At 36.4% G+C, this 22,504-nt stretch overlaps 1 protein-coding gene across 14 annotated transcripts in view; it reads right to left on the bottom strand.

The window, feature by feature from the left end:
• The window catches only part of MAP2 (microtubule associated protein 2), a 274,592-nt gene that overhangs the window by 122,969 nt on the left and 129,119 nt on the right, over positions 1–22,504 (bottom strand). For 11 of the 14 annotated variants that reach the window (XM_029933945.1, XM_029933944.1, XM_029933938.1 and 8 more), the window contains exon 3: positions 13,283–13,350. The gene's annotated coding sequence lies outside the window, so the exon portion shown is untranslated. Of the gene's footprint in view, positions 1–13,282; positions 13,354–13,625; positions 14,039–22,504 lie in introns of those variants that run through there. The other 3 variants (XM_029933942.1, XM_029933940.1, XM_029933939.1) reach the window with 2 other exon arrangements.

A 22,504-nucleotide genomic window follows, 5' to 3' on the forward strand; every position in this document is an offset into this window, starting at 1 on the left:
AGTTCATATCTTAGTGGCTGGAACTTAGTCAAATGGTTACACCTGTTGCCAGGGAGCCTGGAATTCTGGATCTTATTCTGACTGTCCATGTGCCCGTGACCCTTCCAAATATTAAGGGTCCTATTATTACTGAGGAAGAAAGAGATAATCAATATTGAGGACAAAAGTAATCTGCACCACATTAACTATGGGCTAAGGCCTTAGAGGTGGAGTAGGAAAAAGTAACACTTATGAATGGTACCAGCCCTTTACAACAACAGAAAATAAAAGTACATCAGAATGAACTCATTTTGAATTAGCATTTCACATTTTGTCTACGTCGCTACATACATTCTGTAACTTCAGTTATTATCTAGATAGACTGGGTAAGTTAAACAGAGCCTCCCCACCAACAGAAATGGCTTCATATGCTACAAAGCAGCCCCAACTACTCCAATTCTTGAGTCTAGTTGTTTATGGTTTCATTTCCCTTACTTTTAATAGTGGCCATAAAGAGCCAAACAAATGCATTTTATTCACATTCCTTTGGATGAGGCCTTGAATTTAAATTATGTCACTGGATCCATTAACATTGAACTATGGCTGGTGACTTATCCTCTACAGACATTCAGCTTCAGATGTAATAACTACATGTAGAAAATGAGAATAAATAGCTGTCAGATAGTGAATCGTCTATGCCTCGCTCTGTGTACATTCACATTGGTTTATTTTGTTTTGTCTGTTGGATGTGTTCTTAGTTTGTTTCTAAGAATAAAGGCTATCAATAAGATGCTGGACTTAATAATTTAGGGAAAACATTCCTTTCATCAATTTTCCACAAATGGTTCTCAATAGGTTGAAATTAAAGGCTGCTGGGACTCTTAACTTTCTTTCTACATTTAACTTTCATTCATATTTCTTCAACTTTTATGAGTAAGCCACTTTACTGTTATTCTCATTTTCTTTATTTTCCTTTTACTGGTGCTTCATGTCTCAACTTGACTGACAGAGCAGAAACCTTCAATTAACTGAAGCCATATTAAATCAGTAAGATTTTTGTGGCAGCTAATTAGCAACACTAAATTATACTCATTATTATCATAAATATTCACATTCTTAATTTTGCCAATCAAAAGGGATCACACAACATTAAGTCATATGTTCGTTGCCAAACCAAAAATTCAAATTTGTTTTAATTGAACTACAGTACATCAACCACACTCTTGGTCTGCTTTTATCTTTGTTTTTCCCTTAGGTGTAAAACATATCCATAAACAACTGCTTATTATTTATTATTTATTATCTCTATTAATGCATAATTTCTGGTTCTTCTTCATTGCATATGGAATTTTAATTCTAGTCTCAAGCTGGCATCACCTTGCATTTCCTATTGCACAGGGAAAGGGTTTTCTTGTAACAATGGCTATTCTCCAAGTTTGCATTATTTGTTACTCAAGACCTATGACAAAATCTTTTATATAAAGATAGCTTATATTTGTATTCTACATTACAGCTTTCAACACACATTCATATGTTCCATCTTAACCCAGAAAATAAGATGTTATCTTTATTTTATAGAAAACAAAAGGCCCAAGAAAGGGAAATATTTTTTCCAGCTAGCTAGTAAACAGTGAAGAGAGAACACTGGAATAATAAGTGCAAAAGAGTACAAACTTAGATTGATGCTATAAAAATTCATGGTAAAGAATATGAAATATGATTGGTAATGGAAGAGTTATTACACCCTTCTCCTTTCTCCTAGTTGTTATTAAAATAAAAGTGTTGAAAATAATGTAACTCTAAGAAAAAGTTTTGAAGACACCCTAGAAGTCAGAATGAAGACAAAGAAAGAAAGAAATACACCGCCAGGATTCCCTGAGTCAACAGCAGAAACCCCAAGCTTAGAATCTTCAAATACAGGGTCCTAGGAAGCTATGAGACCCCAAGCTTAGAATCTTCAAATACAGGGTCCTAGGAAGCTATGAGACCCCAAGCTTAGAATCTTCAAATACAGGGTCCTAGGAAGCTATGAGACTAAAATCATGGCTCTTCATTAAGAAATGTATTTGGAACGATTGGGGCCCTTTCTATTCTTCTTCCCCTTGCTACGGGCATTTTTAGCCCATAAAAGAAGCTTTTGCCCCCACAGGTGAAAGCAAGAACTAGCCTTTAATGAAAGCAAGTGATCAGTTTTGGAACAAGGTCTAATATAGATAAATCTATGCAGAACTGGAACAACTGTAGGGATCTTAACCTGCTCACGTGCCAGTTGCATTTCTGTGCTTCTCCTGGGATATTTGCTTCCGGACAGACTCCGCCCATTGACCCAGCACCTGCAATCAGCTTCCACGGTGAGTGGATGTACTATCTGCACAACTGTGGAGGAAACTTACCTACCTATCATCCTCAGCCCAGTTCTTCATACATAAAAACAGACAAAAATCCTCCAAATCAAGACATTTGAGAAAAACCAGCAGCATGAACAAGGAAAATATTTTTTAAAATGACTCCTGAGGAAATAGAGATGATTCAGGAAACAAGGGAACTTACAACTGTCTTTCTCAGAGATATTTGAAAGAATATTGCCTACTTTAAAAATGAACTCCCTTCCAAAAATGAATTTTACAAAAGTATCAAATAGAGGATAAGAAAAAAGTTTCTGGAAATTAATATATAATTTTCCAAATAACTAGTTCATGAATTAATTAAAAATAGCATTGGTAGGGCTAAAGGCAAGTAATAATTCAGCTGATAAGAAAAAACTTTTTGATGGGGCACCTGGGTAGCTCAGTCAGTTGAGTATCTGACTTCAGCTCAGGTCATGATCTCATGGTTTGTGGGTTTGAGCTGCGTGTCAGGCTCTGTGCTGACCATTAGCTCAAGGCCTAGAGCCTGCTTCAGATTCTGTATCTCTTTCTCTCTCTGCCCCTCCCCTGTTCATGCTCGGTCTCCATCTCTCAAAAATAAATAGGTGTTAAAAAAAAAAGAAGAAAAGAAAAAAACTTCTTGAATATAGAAAAAGGGATTTAAAAATATGTTAAGAAAAAAGGCGATAGGACAGATCAATCCAGTAAGTCCAACATTTGTCAATAGGAATCTCCTAAATATAGGACAGAGGCAGAGATAGCAAGAAAAAGAAAGCCAGAAGAAAGTTTCTCTGAGTTAAAGAGATATAATTTAAAAAGGTCATTTTCAAAAGAGTTCTGGCAGCCTGGACAAATTGTCTCTGGTTAAGAATCGTTGGTAGAGAGTAAAATACTTGGCTATGAGAACAGACAGACCTGGGTTTTCCTTTGAGCTCCACTAATCATTAGCAATTTATCTTTGGTAAATATACTTCATTAAACCTCTTCTGTGAACTGGGGATTTAACAACCCAATCTGCATAGTTCTTCCTTTTCTTCTTCCTCCTTCTCCCCCTTCCTCTATTCTTCTTCTGAAATGTATGTACTTAGCACATATTATAGATTAAATAAGAACTATTAATATTTTGATTATAATTGTAAGTAATGATGATGAGGAAGAGGAGAAGGAAAATGTGTGGAGTAGAGGGTGTGTGCCAAGCGCAAGGAGAGGTCAATGTAGGCTTTGAATGCTTGTGTGGGGGGTGTGAGTTATGCTTCAGCTCAGCCATCTCCAATGAAAGTTCTATCATGACGGAAATGAACTATAAAAGATAATGTTCTATAAAAGTAATGTGGCTATGGAGCACCTGGAATGTAGTTAGTTTGACTAAGGAAGCGAAATTTTAATTATTTTTATTTTAATTAATTTAGAATTAAATAGTTGTAAGTAGCTAGCTGCAACCATATTTATTGGCTAGCACAACCCAAGAAAGCAAACAAGAGCCAAAGAAAGTTTGTATTAACAATTTGTTTAGGATATTAATGGGGTGATGGCATTTGGGGCAGGAAGACAAGATAAAAGCATTTCAGCAACCCTGGCAGCTATAATGAGAGTCTGGATGAAGATGGTGGGAAGGAGACTCTGAAGAAGAGATAGGTCACCACAACGACAATGTCCTCAGCGGCCCCATGCCTGTTGCTCTCTGCCTCAAGACACCTTGCCTCAGCCCTAGCCCTACTCGATGACCTCACTATGCAATTTTCTTTACATTTGCTGCCCTCCCCTTTCTACATCTGAGATCAGAATTGAGATCCGTAGCTCCCAGCTTCTAAGTGCTCATAATTGTCCTAAAAATAGGCAAATCAAAATGCCTGCTTTTAAAAATGTCTCTCCATACATCTGATTCTCTGAAGCTTTAATCATTTTCTTTGTGATCCTGGATTCTTGCTGAGTTACTTACCACTTGCTTAAAATTCTGTGAAACTTGAAACTAAACAATGGATTCTTATTAATCCATCCCTCTGGCAAATGCTTTTTAAATCATTAAGATTACAATTTCTGTGATATATTTAGTCTGATCTCCTTTTCGTACTGAAAAGTATAAAGCCATTTCAGTAATAACTGCTATTTTTACTAGTATTTACTGAGCTCCATGCCATATTAATCCAGTTCTCTAAAGGGCAGGAGTCTTTTGGAAGAGCAGAGCAATAATGCAGGCCAGGGCTACCTTGGAAATGTGTTCTTTATTTTAGTAATCAAGTCAGTGGTTTATTAAAATATTCCGTATTTGGGACAATACATTCATTTATTTGCTTTGGCTGTATCTTAGTAGAAATGAAAAGCTTTAGAATTAGAATAAGGATATGAGCCAAAGACCTACTGTTTTTTAGTGGAGGGACTTAGGTAGGTCACTTATTCCCCAAACTTCAGATTTCTCATCAGTAATAAATGTGACAACAAGATCTGCCATTCTCATTCCAGAGACTGTTGTGAGCTTTGGGAGGTCATATGCTTTCTAGGACTTAAAAAGTGATACAGAAATAAGTTCTTCCTTAAAGTCTAACTGCTACTTCTTCACCGGTTGTATTATTTCAATAATTTTATAAACCAAAGTTTACGTCTTGGGCCTTTTTGTGAGTATATCATAAGAAACAACTAAAAATGCATGTACACCTTAAGCCATTTATTACATTTATTGTTGTCCTTTGACCGATTGGACTATCCACCATCTTGTAGAGGAAAAGTATACCAGTCTGAGCAGTTATGTGACTTTCTCAGGACTATGAGTTCTTATATCATTTTTAAATGTTTTCATTGTCAAATGTCCTATTTCCTCTCTACCAAACATAACTTTAAAAGTCAATCATTTTAGGGATTTCTGTCCCCATTATTTAAAGCAGGCTAGTTACTCTTTTTTAAGATTCTAGAATACCACACATTTACCTATAGCTATGCTCAAAATCATGCTAATTAGCTGCTTGTAGTGAGAGAATCCTCAATGCCTACCTGTTGTATCTTATTCTGTATATATAACCATGAAATCTTACCATGAGAAAATCCTACAGTGAGCAAGAATATATTTGAAAGAAAATGAAGTAGGAACATTATTCACATTGGAAATAAAACATAAGATCTTCCTGAAAAGAAACATCATCTCTTAAGTTCCTATTCATTGTAAAGACATATATTTAGGTTGTAAGTGTTAAATAGAGTAGCTTTGTTTTAACAATTGCCAGATGTGGACCAATATACATCTGGCTGCTTTAAATAGTCATAATCCAAAGTCATTAACACCAGGAGAGAATCTGAAGAAAGGTTAATTCAAACCATCTGTGGCAGACCCAAATGGAATCCACAAAAAAAGAGGATTGATTCAACCTTTTTTCTTTTCTTTTCTTTTTTTTTTTTTTTTTTTTTGAGAGAGAGAGAGAGAGAGAGAGAGAGAGAGAAGGAGAATTTGTCAGGAAGACCAGAGATAATTCTGTGCTACCCTGAGACTCTTAACTGCTGAATAAATTGCAAAAAGAAAGAGGCATGGTATTCAAATTCTGGGTATTTTATCAATTCCAGTGATTCTATGTAAAAGTCAGTGCTGTCCACAATAGAACACTAGTTACATACACACATGCACACACACTCATACCCAAAACTCATTTTCATAGCTTCATCTTGGCTTATGCATCAAGGGCATTTCTGAGCAGACAACATAATGAATGCAAAAATGCCCATGACATGGCTTTGCTCCTCAAGTACCTCTTCTAAGTGTTCTCCTTGAAGAGATAGGTTTTTAATTTAAGTTGACTTCTCTTCAAATGAAAACTAACATTTCACTGGAATTTTTAATTCAGAGGTTCTAATGGCATTGATCACGTCTACTTGGTTGTTTAAGTAAACATCAAATGTCAAAATTACAGTGACAAAGATCACAGATTGGGTCAGAGTATGACCTACAGATGGAATCAGTCATTTAAACAAAGGATAAATGTTAATAAGTGTGAGGACATCACAAATGTTTAATATGCACTCACGGTGTTTCCTTGATGGATGAATATGACATATTTATGTGATTTCTTGTTTTCTTAGCTATTTTATTGCTGCAAAGTGTGGTGTGGGAGGAGCCAAACAGGTAAATGCTCACAAGCTATAGAGGAGGACTAAGAGACTCATGGTGGAGGCAGAAAGAGAACATCCCCCCAGGGTGTGTCAAGGCTTCTTATGACCTCTTAGCCCCTTTGTACACTCTAATCATCTGGAAACACACACATCCTTTCTTCAGAGGAATGCAGGTTGCTGCCATCAACTAGAACATTCCACCTAAGAGAAATGATTTTGTTGGAAAAAATGCATTCCTTAAATCAGAGACTGTCCTCAATATGCTGTAGTCCCCTGTAGCTTTAAGTACAGTCCTCCAAGGCCTGTATTAGGATGTGGTTTGCAAGAAGAGGAGATGTGGACATCCAGGAGCATTGCCACTAAGCACAGAGGGGCATGAGGGGTGTCAAGTGCAAGGGGACCAGAGAATTTATCAGGCTGGTGCTGGGGTGAACATGCAGGCAGAGAGGAGTTGAGAAATTCAAAGATATCATGAAGCAGGGAAACGGAACTGGAGTTAAGAAACTGGCACAGTGTTATGCGGAAACACATCCCTGAACCTGAGACATAAGAATTCATTATACGGCATAATAAACACCGAGCATAGGGCAGAAAGACTGAAGGGCCAGTAGCTCATTATGGCTTGTTTAATGGCTCTTTCATAAAACGACTGGCTGGAAATGAAAGAGCTCAGAGACCAAGAGACACAATTCTCTCTCACCATCAAAGAGGTGGGAAAGTATGCATTGCTGCCACACAAAAAGGGCTCACATTTGACTTGTTCATAACAACTGCTCCAATTATGTATAATTTTCCTTGCCTGGACATTTGCCTCCTAACCTCTTGCCAAACAATGCACGGTACACAGTCCAGCAGCATCAGCGCTACCCAAGAGCTTGTGAAAACGTAGGCTCGCAGGTCTCCCTCAGACCTAATGATTCCGAATCTGCATTTTAACGGGGTCCTCTCTGCTTTAAAGTTTGAAGAGCTGATCTCCCCATGTCTACTCTTACCACCTTATCGTCCATTCTCTGCACAGCTGCCTGAATAATCTTTTAATTTTATTGGCACATCCACTGATTATTTCTCCCCTCTAGAAATAAAGTTCCATCAGGGCAGGAAAAGAGCATGGTTCTGGTGTTCAATAAATATTCACTGAATGAGTAAAAGTGCATTTTCCTCTAGTCTGAGATGAAGTCCAGGTTATAAGTAGGGCCCCCCCATATCTATTCTTGACCACTAGAAAAGTCTCACTCTTTTTTCTCTTGCTTTTATTAGGGAAGATGAATTTCTTTTACCAAGCCTAAATCCTTGCCTGTGCTCTTTATGTCCTTTCTCTCGAGACCTTTGCTGTAACTTCGTCCTTCTTATGCTTACACATACCGTCCCTCTCTCTCTATGTGTCCTCCCTTTGGCTTTGGACTTCCCAGATTACTAAGAGAGAAGTCACACTGCAGTCACTGTCCTTCTTGCCTTATATACTTTCTCTTCTCTTGCCTGAGTCCTGGACCTCTTCAATGTGTTTTCCTATTACTTTCATATCCTTATGTACTCATTCACTTCTCAAGAACTTGCTTCAGTCCCTACAATTTGACTGGTCTGGAGTCACACCCAGATTTACGAGTCCTGACACTTGGGCAACTGCTGCAGTCTCCGTTCCTCCATTTACATGGACAGAACAGAATCTACAGTTGTCACTACGGTGATAAGTGCCTGTCACAGAGGCTGGCACATGGCAGGTGCTAACATCATCCTAGATTCCCGCTGTTGGAGCAAAAGTGAGCCTAAGTTTGAACCCTTGAATTATATTTGACCAGAAATTTGACAACACAAAATATAGTGTTGTTGTTAGGAAGTATCCTTTGGAAATAAGGGGAAATATCATGTTAGAGTAAAATACAATCTATTACATTGCAGCAGCAGGATGATAGTGAAAGATTGGGGAAAATGGGGGAATAAACATGCCCAATGTCTTCATGGCAGAATATCACACAGGTGGCAAAATGTTGTAAGAGATGCTTAAGTACTCTGAGTTTAAAAATAAAAGGCAGAATTCAAGTAGTATTGTTCTGATCCCAGTTTAATAAATTTAAATGCAATATATGAAAGAAGAAAGCTAAACAGTGTCAGTCATAGTCTGGATTGTGTAATTATGGATGGCTATTTCCTTCCTTTACACTCTTCCAAATTTAAAAGTTTTATAAAATGTGGGTTTATTGTTTTAAGGCAAAAAACATTACTGAAATAGTTAATATATGCAACAGTCTTTTGCCTATTGTCATTCTTCAGATTTTTTTTTGCAGAATTTGAGTGTTAGCTTTGTTTTCTATTACTTGACCTATCCTCTTTATTTTTTTTAAACAATTTTTCTTCCTTTAACTTGTCAATTCCTGTTCCTTAGTGTACCTCCTAAATGTCGGTGGTGTCAAGAATGTCCTCTCTCTCCTGTCCTGATAATGTCACCCATGTCCTGTCTCCCCAGTTTCTGTTCTAAGTGTTGGCCCTACGTGATCTGCAAACTACCAGCCCAGTCTGCCTACATATCCAGCCCATTGTGGCCTCAACTTCTCCTTAACGTTTTATCCCCTCTCTCATTCAGTCAACATTTACTGGCTGTACACTACATACTATGCAGTCTGCTAGAGACTAGGATGCAATAGAAATGAAAGACAGCTCTTTCCTTAAGCAGCTTTTCATTACTTTTCTTCCCTCCTTTTTTCCAATTATCAAATTCCAATATTAGAGGCAGCACTGGGTCCTTCTGCTTTTCATTCTTCTTACCAATCAAGCAGTTGCTATATTCTGCTTACGAGTTTGAGCTCAGAAACATCTTTCATTTTCATGATCTCTTTTTTTATGCCCACTGTGTTGACAGTGACCCTCTTTGAGCCTTTATTATTTCCTGGATTATCTTATTACAGCTTCCAAAGTGATGCCTCTTTCAACATACTTTCACCTACAACTCCATCTCACATAGAGCTATAAGATAAGTCACCTGAAAACCCAGTTTAGGTTATAGCGGCTTGCTATTCAAAATACACTAAGTAGCTTCTCAACAAATACTGAACAGTCTCCTTAAGTTGGCATTTAACGTCCCCTTTCCAATGGATTGGGTTGAACTGAAGGGACTTTTATTTTGTAGTTCAAAAAGGGTAGTATACTAGCCATTTCAGATGGCCCAAGTGAACACTAATTCCATCCTTACCTTTGAAGAACCCCCTTCTTTCCTATGCTCTAAAATATAAATGAGATGAGTCTACACTTTCCACACTTGTTCACTTTCTTTGGTTTCTTTGCTAAATATTATTTGTTCTTCCTGGAGCTCCTCCATGCATTCTCTCTCTGTAGAATACTTCTTTTGCTACCAATGAGCCTTGAGGCTACTTCTTTGTTTTATTCTGCTGCACCCCACTGAGTTCCAAAAGTGTTCTGTTCTATATATGCCTTTTCAAGTAGAGCATCTTAATACACATTTGTGTGTTAGTGCCCTAAGTTATTTTTCTGGCTCAGTTATATTTAATGTTGGCTGTGGTGTCTGCACACGGTGTCGTATGCACACTGCATACTGTTCCCAGCTTGTTTATTTATTTACTCATTGGTCATTTGAAACTTCTGCCACATTTCAGTTTAAAAAAAAGCTTTACAAAACATGGCATCAAGTTATGCTATTTATCACTTGAATTCTCTAATTTATTTATATAGACTATGAGATTCAGTAATATGTCTTCATGGTAATGACACAGGAGTGCTTTATGGATTAATTTATTTTAGGACTTCCTAATTTCTCTCTGACATTCCTCCTTAAAGAATAAAGTTCTTCAGTTTAAATATAAAATATATATTAAAAATATAAAATAATCAGAATTTGATTATGATTTGATTTGATTATTTGAAGATACGTTTAGTCCTACCTTACGCATTTGAAAACAGGAATCAACAGATATACCATTTTAACCTTATTTCAGTATATGTCATGTGCATAAAAAAATATTAAAGAAATGGCTATGAGCCAAAAAATCTACTAGGAAAAAAAGGTAGTATGTTGTGGTTAATATGAAGGACTTTGGCCAGACTTGTGTTGATTGCCCAGTTGGAATCTCCATTCATCCACCCATAAAATGGAGACCATACCCACCTCCCAGATTGTGGAGAGAGTTAAAACAAGATAACATACATTAGGGGCTAAGGGTATTATCTAGCACATGGTTACCAAGATACCATAATTTCATTAATAAAATTAAATGGCAACAAGAAAAAGTAGCATTCTCTAAAACTATCATGACTCTAGAAGTTTCTTTATACATTAGGAAATGATGTCATACTAGTCCACGATGAGTAACAAAGCATTTAAGAAGACTATGACATCATTTCTAGTATTACAGAGGAAAAGAGAGAGAGAAAGAGAAGGCCTCCTCCCCTCTGCTGCAGCAAAATCTTGGCTAAAGACATGAAGAGCAATAAACAATGTCAAGCTTGGGAGTAGTATTTAGGAAGCATCCATAAAGCAAAACTCAGGCTGCAGTTTGGCACCCTTCCCTTGCTGATGAAACTGAAAAGGGACATCTCAAAAATTCTTTCCATCTTAACTTAAAACTGGAAAAATTCTTTTCCATATAACTTGGAAAAATTTCCACACATAGTTCACCTGATTTTCTACCTGGTACTAATTTTTTAACTAATTATTATTATTAATGAGAGACAATATAATGAATATTTTGGGTAGCTGGAAAAAAAAAGAAGTACTAAATGTCTCTTTTACAGTGTGTAATCTCATGGAAAACAAGAGCAAAAAAGTAATAGAGGAAAAATGCTGATGAATCATTTACCCATCAAATAAATATTTGTTGAACTCCTACTATGCTCCAGGCACTATTTTATGTGCTGTAGATATGACTGAAAAAAAATCAGTGAAATAATTAACCAGTGTCAAGACAAGTTTGATTAGCAAAACTGTGATACAGATCCCTGACTCTCTTCGAGTCCAAAGTCAAATTCAATTCCAATTTGATTCCATTAACAGTCTATTTCCATAAAACCTAGTTTATTACACACAATCTGTCAACATACCCCTAGATAAATTTTAAAATGGTTCTAGAAAATGTAGGCACCAAGAGGCCTTAGGTGAAGTAAAGTGCCACTCTTCCAATACCCAGGTAAATCACAACAGAGCCGATTATTTCTTATTAACAATATATGGGATATATTTTTTTAGTGGTTAATTAACATCATACTTTACCAATTCATGTAAATACCACAATGTTCAAAATTAATATGATTAGTTGCCAAATGAGCCTGAGGCTTAGGAAACAGATTCTCACATGAAATATATACTGTATGGATTTTGTTAGATGGGAAAATACCAAATAGAATTTTTTGCACCAAATATGAAATGTATTCACTACTCTGAGTGAAACCTAAAATGAGAGAACAGTCCCAAGGATTTTACAATATCCAGGAGGAATAGTTAAGTCCTGTCTGGGGATTCCATACTGATTCCACTGAGTAATTTCTAAGGAAAAAATGCAATATATTTCCTCTCTCTCTGAGACTGGTCTATTAGATTTTGTTATCTGAAATAATGCAGTTTCCTTTTTTAGAACACACAGATTTATTTTAATGAATTCATTCTCTTGTGCAAAAATATTATGTGATACTGCCTACACTCTGGAAGGGTGGTAAGAGTGGCATCTGCCCCTTCTCTCCCACAAATAACTACCCACATTACCAAGGCTCTTAGTAAGTGCTTGTGGAATGAATAAATTAAGGTCCTCATAATTACACACTGCAGAGAAAATTAAACAAGGACAATGCATTCATCTCCTTTAACTGCTACAAATATTCACACTCACGGATGTACACTCACAGACCTCTAGCACTTCAGGATCCGTTGTTGAACATTAGCTAGTTCCCAAGTACATTTTTTTAAAAAAAAACTAACTTCACTGCATAAAAGATTTTGGACCGATAATCCGAGAGGAAATACTATGTGAATGCCAAAGAAGGATTTAAGAGAGGTTATTGATCTTCTCGGCAAGGCAGAAAATGTCTTCCATTTTTTGAAGGCAAATTACAAATATAGCTTTTCTTGACATGAGTATATGTTGAAGTCAAAGATGTAATCTTAAAGAATTAAACAAAAGGTAATACCTGTAATTGCCATCTCCAATCAATACACATCCTGATGCTGAATTTAAAAATTAATATTTTTCATGTAAGGCATAAGGCCCAGGATCAATGGATTCAACTTGGTTTCATGGTAAGATGAAGGCTTTCTTATGCCAATAAAGCATATATAAGATCAGTTCCTTTAATAACCAACAACCTTAGCCTTTAAATATGGTGCTAAAGACTGAAGCATCAGTGAAGAAGTTACAATATTTTATTCGCAAAACCCAACAATACTGAGTCATTCCTAAGCTCTTGCCTCTAGTGCTCATTCTACCTGAGAATTTGCCAGCGTTTCATTTACCAGTTTAAAAATATCACTTATTAGCAGGATTCCCTCAGATAAAATCATTCTTTAGTATATTTCTGTTAAATTCAAATGACTGAATTTTCATTCAGATAGAGAATTCTGGATATTTTTTAAGCGGCTATCATAATAAAAATCTGAAAAGAAGCCAGACATATTGATATTTGTTAACAATTTGCAACACAGGCAAAATATATAATTCCTTAGACGTCTTAGAATCAAAACACCCTTGGATAACGGCATTCTCTGCCTGGGAAATCATACATGCGATAGACAATGATCAACGTAGGCTTAAGGATAAAAGATCAACCACAGACAGATTAATTTAAATAAAAGCATTCTAAATCCTCCCCGATTTTTCCTCATTTAAACATCCAAACAAAACATGTGGTACCTTTTAATTTTCTGAATGAGTAGTTTCCAATCAATGTTTCTTCGGTTAGAGACAACAAGCTGAAGAATCTACTGAAACAAAACAAAAGAAAAAATATATACAGATTTGTTAACTAAATATTGAAAATTATAACTCACCAGTAAGCAAATGCATTCTTTATAATCCGGATAACAAATCTATGTCTTGAGATCTGTAGTACAAAAAATGCAGCACTTGAATTTTTATGAAGCTCAGTAAGGAATTTTAAAGCATTTTATTTTGAGATCACACCAAGCAGATCCTTTGAAAAATGGATTAAAAATGAAACAAAATAAAATTCAATTAAAAAGCCCCAAACCATTACCAGTGAACAGCAGCGATACCGCCCAAGTCTAGCCTGTGAGCACTGCTGCAGAGTCCTTCTCCCGGAGCATTATCTCCACGGGCTGGCTCTAGCAGCTCCAGACAGACGCAGTCTGCAAGCCACCAGCTCCTGTCTGTGTGTGTCGGGGAAAGGGAAGCTGCAAATTAGAAAAAGTCCCCGCAGTGGCGAAAAGGAAAATAAGGCGAGTGGGAGAGGGAGAGCGAGCTCACTAGCCTCAGAATTTTCGAGAATGATGACAAGCCACCCAGCTCCGCCATCATTCACTGACAATAAGATGCAGCCCTGGCTTATGATTTAGCGGTTCACCATAGGGGCTTCTGGTATCAAATGCCTGACAGGCATTTTAATTGCCTCCATCCAAGTGTGTCCCCAGGAGTCGAGTCTATAAACCTATGAATGTCATCATCTGGTCTCCTTTGTGTTAATGCCAGACACACACACACACACACACACACACACACACACACACGCACACTGCTTAAATAGAGAGGCAGTTTCCCGGCATATAGGATTACAAATAAATCTGGCTTCACAAATTGGACATGACTAAATGGTAGTTTATGGGAATTTTTATTATCTGCATTAATGACATCAGAGGTTGTTTGATGTCTTGTCACTGGCTGCTAATTGCAATATTCTTAAAACTCAGTATCACATATTGCTTACTCATATTCCAAAATAACTGTGCCCAAAAGAAAAATGCATATATGTATTTGTATTTTTTAAGGGAAAATTCAATCCCCTTTTAACTGTCATAATTACACACTTGGCAATTTTTCTTACAAGAGAGAATACAGCAAAAAAACAAAGAGGATTAGAAAACCAGGGTTGACGGGTGTGATTTTATTCCGTTTACATACAGAAGCAAAAGGAAGTGGCAAGGAGCTTGAGTACTGGGACTTTACAGTCCCCAAGGGCCACAGCCGGGAACTGAATCTCTGGCATAATCAGTAGCCCCTTTATGTTAGCAACTGAAATGAACAGTTGAATATCCCTGTTTTACAGTGCCCTTTATGTAGGGAGGTTAAATGTGGAATAATTCTCTGAATTTATTGCCTGGACAAAAGGACTGGGAAAAATGTTAATAAATAAATTAATTTTTACAGCATTGTTAGCTCCTGCATCAGTGAATGGAGCAAAATTCGATGTATACCAAAAGGGCCGGCTGTGAATAAGGTTGCTGGAAGGGAGCATCACCATGGTTACGGGAAACACAAAGCACTGAGAAACACAAGGTGATGATAGAGAAAAGAGGAAACTCCAGTGGAGGAAATTTAGAGGCAGAGTGATACACTTCATTCTTTGACTTCTGGAAAGAACTGTCTCTATCAATTTTACATTCTATTTTGAACGCATTCAGATGAATTTACATTTTCCATTAGCCACCTTTCTCCATTTCTCCATCACTAGCTAATTTGGCTTTCATAAATATTCAAATTACGGTTCTTTTGTATGAGATGGTTCCTACTTCTCCTTGCCTCTGTCCAGATTCCCGATTCTGGGACATCACTCAACCTAGTCCACACCCTTTGTCTCTTAGGTGAGAAAGCAGAGGCCCAGGGAGCCTGACCAGCGTCAATAAGCAGGTTGGCCACCCAGCAGAAACACTATCCCCATTTCCTACCTCATGTGCCCTGCTTTAATTCTTTGGCCAAGTCATTTTCTCGCTACCCTGTGTCCCATTCTGTGTGCAAGCAAAACTGATTCCAGAAACATCCTTTGTCTTTGATTTTGTAAGCTTTCCTTTACTTGCTAAAGCAGTGATCTTCCTCTTTAAAATATGTTCCAATAATTCTGAGAGGAGTCTGGCTTGATATCTGTGCTGTACTGTATTGGGGGTCTGAAGAATCTGGGGCAATTATGTCATTGCTTCTCTTTCATTTCCAGCCCGACAATCAGACAAATCCAGCATGATTACCCTTTTGTGAACTGATCTTGTTGAGCCTGAACTTAATCGTCATATACTAGGCACTCTATCATCCCCAGCAGGCATGGTTCTTTCTGCAAGCATGAAATCGGGCAAACTCAGCTGTTTTCACAAGGTTCCCCCATTTGTGTTGTTTCATGAGGTTATAAGGTTACCCAAAATAATGAAACTGTTGGGAGTCCAGGTTTATAAAGAGATAAATAAATAAATAAGAGATCATTCACTCAAAAACCACCACTGGAGGGCGCAATATTTGTTAAAATCTTTCTGAGTCAGCAAAAACTGTGATTAGGATTTTGACCTTAACGTTTCACTGTGTTTGTTTCCTTCATGAAATATTCTTTCAGTATTCAGTTTTTTTGAATCGTTGCTTTTATAGTAACTCAGCCATAGGCAAGATCAGAATGATTTTTCTGATGTCTAAAATACAGTTGCTGCCATTACTACTGTCCTCTGCCCCCATTATGTCAGCTACAACATAAAAAAGTAAGATTAAAAAATATGATTACCATAGTGAAACGAGAGAGTTCAGATTTCAGTTAATCTTACATAGTGGTTAGAATCCTTCTCCTCCAAAAAGTGTTCCTTAAACATGATCTTTCTGCTAGTTGTCTATTTTTCTTTAGTGATTTGGACACTAAAGTTATTTTTTTTAAAGAACCATTTTAATCTATTAACTATTGATAACATATTGTTAGCTTCTGAGGACAAAAAAATAATGCATAAGACTGTCATTTCTTCAAACAAAAATATTTTCTCAGAATCTCATAAAGTACACATAATGGCCCTGGTCAGTCTAAAAAATAGGACAACTTCAAAAATATTTAGCACTCTTCAGGAGTCATTTACTTGAGAATATTTGCTTTGTCATTGAGAATGAGTTGGTACATTCTTTTTCTTTTTTTCTTTTCATTTGTTAGTGGATGGAAGAAGCTATTAGTTTAGCATGTCCATTGCATAATAAGCACTATATTTATAATTATTCTCTTTAATTATATTCAAAGAATAAAAGATAGCAGATAATTGAAAGCATTTCATGATTTTTTAAGTTTTTTATGTTTGTGCATATGAGCCTGAACTGTAGTGCTTTCCTTCCCTTTTCTCTCTTTGACAATATTCTAGACCTTGGCTTAGTACCATTGATAGGTTTTAGGTATGGGAGCAAAACAACACGTCCTTCTTAGGAACTTCAACTATAGTGGAGATGACATAAAAATAAGCAGGAATCTAAGCTCACGTTTCATTTTCTCACTTTGATGACACACTGTCTCTGCCCCTCTGTTATAGTCACATCATCTCAGATCCTGATCTTCAAGAATCTGATTGGGGCGCCTGGGTGGCTCAGTCAGCTAAGCATCGGACTTCGGCTCAGGTCATGATCTCATGATTCATGGGTTCGAGTCCCACGTCAGGCTCTGTGCTAGCTCAGAGGCTTTGGATTCTGTCTCCCTCTCTCTCTGACCCTCCCCTGCTTTCACAGTCTCTCTCTCTCCCTCTCTCTCAAAAAATTAAAAAAAAAAAAAAAGAATCTGATTTAACTACATCCCCAAATTCAGTTGGCTTAGCCCTATGGCTCTTCTGGAAGACCCTTCATTTTACTCCCTAGATATGCTGCTCTGTATATTTTTATGTCACTCTTGAAGTTCTTTAGGAGTGAATAGCAGAGGTATTTCTTCCTTATCTCCTTGAAGCCGTTGGTCACAGACCATCTGCCCAGCCACGGCTTTCCTGACCACTATAATGAAAACTGCAATCCTGTCTTTCCCGCAGCCTTCCTCCTCCCCATGCTCCCCTTTTCCCACAGTGCTTACCACTTTCTGTCACACAATTAATTTGTATTTATTCTGTGTATTATTTTCATTACCTGCCTCATTTTGCTAGTTCTGGGAGGGAAGTCATCTTTACATGTTTGGGATGTTGGTGTATCCAAAGCACCCAAAACAGTGGCTGGGAATGCAGTAGCATTAAAAAAAATTTTGATTTTAATGAGTAAATATGAAAATCACATTAGTGAATGAATTGAAGCACTTAAGCACAAGAAAATTCTTTGTGTTATATATTGATTTCCTTGCTTTATATATTCAATCTCCCTTCTGAATATTGCATTTTATTTTGTATTATAAATCACTTCTTCCCATGGAATCAATACTTTTTGTTATTTCCATTAAAGGATATACATTTATTTAACATAGGGACTTGCCTCCTGCTTTCTTTAAATTCTCCAATGTTCCTAGCACAGGATTATCAGCTCTTAAATGTTTGATAAATAATACCTCTATTGACGTTAAATATGCTAACATTTAATCTTCAGATCATTTAAATAAAATTAGAATAGTTATTAAATCAATACTGCCTTATGGCTAAAATGTTTAGAAGTGCCTTTTAATATTTTTAACTTAAAAAAATTAAGATTTTAAGTAATCTCTACATCCAATGTGGGGATCAGACCCACAACCCCCAGATCAAGAATCATATACTCTACCGACTGAGCCAGTCAAGCACCCTTGAAGTAGCTTTTTAGAAACTGACTGTAATTACTATACTTGGCACTTAAAAACTTAATAGAAATAATAATTACACTTTTATGTTATACTCTTATATTTTTCCTTCTAAATATAAGCAAATATCAGAGTATCTTACAAATTATTATAACATCCAAACTCACTGCACACTGCTTGCCTTATTTACCACAGGTGGGATCTTTTCTTTGAACAAATTTTGTCCACACAAAAGTATACTGTGGTCAGATTCCATGGCCCAGCACCCTCCCTGCCATAAGACAGACCTATGGATTCAAAATTTCCATGGGATGGGCCTGAAGCTGTGTGCTCATGGTGACTTGAATGCCTGGAAAACTTGGGCAAATACTACTTCCAGGGTGTACTCCTTCAAAGGAAGTTTAGAAAACGTGGGTGTTTCGTCAGCAGATTGAGCTGATGCTAATCAGAGATAAACAAACTGCTCATGAACCCTCAGTAGTTATGGTTAATTGATGCTTCAGTTGTTTGTAAAGATTTAAAAAACATGTGTTAATGTAAAAAAAAGAAGTACATGGTGGTCAAACAGACCAAAAAAAAGAAAGAAAAGTGTCCCAATTAGTGTATCAGTATGAATTATATGAAATGTGAAATCCCATTACCTTCTTAACCTATAAAAGAGCACTTTCATATTGTTCAATAATACCTGGAGAAATCATAAAAAGGAAGCAGAATTGAGTAGAGAGAACTGTACAAAATGTCCCAGTCTCTAGGCAGAGGCAAGTCTTCAAAAGCCACTAAATAAAATATGACAAGTTTCAATTTCAATCTGTAACATTTTCCAGAATATTACAAATTATGAGAAGTATAGACCCTAATACTATCGATTTCTTTTAAGGCCGTGAGGCTCTCTGATTCATGTAAGGATCTGAAAATCTTCTAGAAATGTTTCTTGGTTTGGCAAATTCTACAGTAAGTCTCTAGATTTCATTTCTCTAAAGTGCCTGGACAAACATATTCAATGTAACATCATCAGTGCAAGACATGCTCTAGGGGATTCCTGATTTATGGGATGAATAACAACCAGTTGGGAGGTAAAAGACAATCCCTAAGTACCCACAGGACAAATTTATGTAAATTACTCACATGATGTTCTTTTATTTTTCATAGCAAACTACAAAAATTATTAGCATAAGCAAAGCCGAATTATCCTTTATAAAAAATAAATAACCAATATCTTGAGATTTTGAGAGCAGATAATGGATAAACTTATTCTAGAAAAAAAAAATCCCTTCCCCTGCAATAAAATCTTTAAATCACTTAACTCTTGCCCTAAATTCTTCTTGTTATGATTAAAGAGGATGAACTACATTCTTCAGCTTGTTGTGTGGTTCATCTCTCATTGACTTTCACTAGGTATTCTATCTATGCTGCTGAGCAGGATTTTTACTTTTCCAAAAATTGAAAATAGACTGATACTGTCCAGGCCTCAGCTTCTATAATATTCACCTTATTTTATATTTATATTAACTATCTCTTCACATACAGCCCAGTAGAAAAAATTTTAGGAGCATCTGGTGGCTCAGTTGGTTGGGCATCCAACTCCTGATTTCAGCTAAGGTCATGATCCCAGGATTGTGGGCTTTAGCCTCGTATCTGGCTTTGTACTGAGCATGGAGCCTTCTTAAGACATTCTATCTCCCTCTCTCTCAAATAAAAAGAAAATTTAAAATAAAAAAAATAAAAACTTTTAAGCCAAGATACTTAGTCTTTTCACTGAATTTAGATAAAGAATCAGAAATGGAGTATGTGTTTAAGAAGCAAAGAACATACTGACATATAGGCCATCCGTGGTAATCTTTGCCATCTTCACTGTGATTCTGACTAGACTTGATCTGTACTGTGAAGGATCAATGTATTCTACGCAAGCAGGATGAGGAGTGAGGCAAGATCATTGGACTACTTTCCATTTGCCCCTATACCATGCTTTAATCCTCTGAGTCATCAGGATCCAGTTTGGCTTCACAATTTCAGTTTAAAACTTAGTGTGGTGATTTTCTTTCTAAAATTCAGTTATATTCTTAACCAAATATAAACATAAAATACATTTCAAATTATTTTTGAGTTATGCACCATTTTTAACCTCAGAAATATTCATATCTCCCTGGAAATTTTTCACAGGCAAGTTTTAAAAATGATACACTCTTGTTTTTCTTTATTCCATTAGCACTTATATTTTGCTCATCAAGGTGAAGCCAAAAAAAGATGATGTAAATAGAGAAAGAAGGAAAGAGAAGTTTTTCCAATTGTCAGCACTCAAAATACAGTCTGACTGCAATTTAGTGAAATAGCTAGCTTAAAGGCCATATTTAGGTTGTGTATGCCATCACCGCTGAGGCTTAGGAAATGACAGTAACCCAAGTTCTATTCTGATCACATACTTTCATCAAAGTAAACGGAACTCAACTTCTTTTTTCAAAACAGTGTTATGTGAACTGCAATTCTGAAAAATAATTGCTAGTTCAATTCATCAAGTTATAATCTCATTACACTTGAAGAACTATGTTGAGAATAAAACACTCTCCAGATACTGAAAAGAAAACTATAATGGCAGAACACCTGAAATTCTCACACACTGTTGGTGGGACAACAAGTTAGTATGGACACTTTTCAAACCTCTTTGGCAATATTGAGTTAAGTAAAATGTATGTCTACCTCATCAGGCAGCAATTCCATTTCTAGGTATATACTCCAGAGAACTGAGTACACATGTCTACCTAAATACATTTTTGAAAATATTCTTAGTAGCTTTAATTCATAATATCATGAAATTGGAAACCACTCAGAAATGCTCAACAATAGTAGAAGGTGTAACGCTATATTCATACAATGGATTAGCACACTGAAAGAATAAAGAATAAAAAAGAATAGTAATTCTTACATGCAAGTACACAGATGAATCTCATAGGCATAATGAGAAGTAAAAGATATACATACAAAAGAGTACATACTGTATTGTTCCATTTATATGCAGTTCAAGAATAGACAAAACTCATGTTCAGAAATAGAAGTCAGAATAGTGTTTACCTCTATGGGGATTCGGATAAAGGGTAGTACTGACTAAGAAGAAGTACAATGACTCGATGTGGATGGCTGTCACATGTTGAGGGGGGTTGTACAATCATGATGTATGTGCTTTATGAAGGTATATTATACCTCAGTAATAATAATAACAAGAACAACAACAATAAAATACTATGATACCAATAGTTTAGAAACTCCTTGTTGATAGCACGTTTTAGGACCCAGAGTGAACATTATGCAAAAGGGTTCTGGTATGAACATACATACGCAGGTATGTAACCATGGCCTCATAAATGAAGGCCCTAGGAGGATTATATGTTTGTTAAATAAATCATCTCCCAGAACATTTCACATGGGCTTTTAATAAATAAATAGGAAACAGTGAAGTAAACTGTGAACTAAAAGAAACTGTATAGTAAAATGTGTATCTCAGAAATTTAGTAACATGTGAAGTGCACGTCTATAACGGTACATACTAACTACACTGGGAGGACAAAGCGCGGACAGGCAGGTCCCTCTCACGCAAATCCCGTAACCATTGACACCCAGCATAATCGCCAGTTTTCTTCAAAATCATCTACTTCTTTGCTTCCAACCCAAATCTTACATTTCTTTTTGGTCTATTTAATGTTCGGCCCCCTTTTATAAAAGCTTCTAGAACAGCTCCAGGACACAGTGCCACGAAGTGCTTTGCTTTCTCAGAATCACCCCAATACCAAAATAAAATAAAATAAAACAAAATCACTATGGTAGTCTAATGACTGATATTATTGTGGCCTTGGACTAGTTTTATGTTGTTTATTTATTTATTCTACTATTGACCAATTAAAAAAGCATAAGACACAATTGTATTATGAGTAAGTAGCTATAATGTGCCAACCTCTTTGAACACATTGTGATTTAACAACTCTGAGAGTTATGAATCTCCACTTTACAGTTGAGGAAAGAGTCCCAATTAGGTTTAGTTATATGCCAAGCACACAGCTGGTAAGTGGTGAAGCAGAAATTCAATCTCTGGACTTTTGAGTTAATTAGTTTGTAATCCAACTGAACAATTCTAAGGTGTCATCAGACGAGAGGAGATAAATTGAACACAGAAACAATAATTTTTCATTTTTCCAGGTAAGGTACTTTAAGAGGTTGTATTACTCCAAGTGTGCCTAGAAGACATAGTCTTAGAAATAAAAGTTTTTACTTTCATAATTATTTCAGTTTCCATCAGTTCACATATAAACAATGCATCTGTGTGAACACAAGCATTCCTGTAGTTAAGGAAGGCACTGTAACTTTATGTACTATCTCTCTGGTCTAATCTTGGCAGAGTGACATGCGTAGGACATATGCTCACGTGTTTTTGAAGAACTTCATTG

The sequence above is a fragment of the Suricata suricatta genome, chromosome 3 (genome assembly GCF_006229205.1).
Source record: "Suricata suricatta isolate VVHF042 chromosome 3, meerkat_22Aug2017_6uvM2_HiC, whole genome shotgun sequence".
Classification (NCBI taxonomy): Eukaryota; Metazoa; Chordata; class Mammalia; order Carnivora; family Herpestidae; genus Suricata; species Suricata suricatta.